The 1,315-nt window shown below is 50.9% G+C and overlaps 3 non-coding genes across 3 annotated transcripts; all 3 read right to left on the reverse strand.

Annotated features, from left to right (window-relative positions):
- Nucleotides 1-256: 256 nt before the first annotated feature.
- Nucleotides 257-375, reverse strand: LOC123178304 (5S ribosomal RNA). The gene has a single exon (XR_006489468.1). It is a non-coding gene; the product is annotated as a 5S ribosomal RNA (ribosomal RNA).
- Nucleotides 376-676: 301 nt separating this feature from the next.
- Nucleotides 677-795, reverse strand: LOC123178303 (5S ribosomal RNA). Its single transcript, XR_006489467.1, has one exon. It is a non-coding gene; the product is annotated as a 5S ribosomal RNA (ribosomal RNA).
- A 294-nt stretch (nucleotides 796-1,089) lies between these two features.
- LOC123178302 (5S ribosomal RNA) lies at nucleotides 1,090-1,208 on the reverse strand. The gene has a single exon (XR_006489466.1). It is a non-coding gene; the product is annotated as a 5S ribosomal RNA (ribosomal RNA).
- Nucleotides 1,209-1,315: the final 107 nt, after the last annotated feature.

Consider the following 1,315-nt stretch of genomic DNA (forward strand, 5'->3'; position numbering starts at 1 on the left):
TCCACTACACACACGATTGCACATTCCTTTGGCCGCTCCCGCTCAACTACGGAGACGAGTTTTACCACGGTTCAACTGCACCAGTGCCTTTTTACCATGGTTTCGACCCCTTTCAGAACACGCTTGCCGCCGCTAGACGCGTGAATAATGAGCAGCGAGCTAAAACTTACCGTAAACGTGCAAAATAATAAAACGTGCTAAACATACGTCGCGCTCGTGCGTTTTGTTTTGCACGCGGTGCAAAAAAATTAAAAAGGGAATGCAACACGAGGACTTCCCAGGAGGTCACCCATCCTAGTACTACTATCGCCCAAGCACGCTTAACTTCGGAGTTCTGATGGGATCCGGTGCTTTAGTGCTGGTATGATCGCATCCGACATGTTACCCCCGTCTTCGTCCCTTATGCTTGCCCCTCCCAGCTCCACTACACACACGATTGCACATTCCTTTGGCCGCTCCCGCTCAACTACGGAGACGAGTTTTACCACGGTTCAACTGCACCAGTGCCTATTTGCCATGGTTTCGACCCCTTTCAGAACACGCTTGCCGCCGCTAGACGCGTGAATAATGAGCAGCGAGCTAAAACTTACCGTAAACGTGCAAAATAATAAAACGTGCTAAACATACGTCACGCTCGTGCGTTTTGTTTTGCACGCGGTGCAAAAAAATTAAAAAGGGAATGCAACACGAGGACTTCCCAGGAGGTCACCCATCCTAGTACTACTCTCGCCCAAGCACGCTTAACTTCGGAGTTCTGATGGGATCCGGTGCTTTAGTGCTGGTATAATCGCATCCGACATGTTACCCCCGTCTTCGTCCCTTATGCTTGCCCCTCCCAGCTCCACTACACACACGATTGCACATTCCTTTGGCCGCTCCCGCTCAACTACGGAGACGAGTTTTACCACGGTTCAACTGCACCAGTGCCTATTTACCATGGTTTCGACCCCTTTCAGAACACGCTTGCCGCCGCTAGACGCGTGAATAATGAGCAGCGAGCTACCGTAAACGTGCAAAATAATAAAACGTGCTAAACATACGTCGCGCTCGTGCGTTTTGTTTTGCACGCGGTGCAAAAAAATTAAAAAGGGAATGCAACACGAGGACTTCCCAGGAGGTCACCCATCCTAGTACTACTCTCGCCCAAGCACGCTTAACTTCGGAGTTCTGATGGGATCCGGTGCTTTAGTGCTGGTATGATCGCATCCGACATGTTACCCCCGTCTTCGTCCCTTATGCTTGCCCCTCCCAGCTCCACTACACACACGATTGCACATTCCTTTGGCCGCTCCCGCTCAACTACGGAGACGAGTTT

The sequence above is a fragment of the Triticum aestivum genome, unplaced genomic scaffold (assembly GCF_018294505.1).
Source record: "Triticum aestivum cultivar Chinese Spring unplaced genomic scaffold, IWGSC CS RefSeq v2.1 scaffold132680, whole genome shotgun sequence".
NCBI lineage: Eukaryota > Viridiplantae > Streptophyta > Magnoliopsida > Poales > Poaceae > Triticum > Triticum aestivum.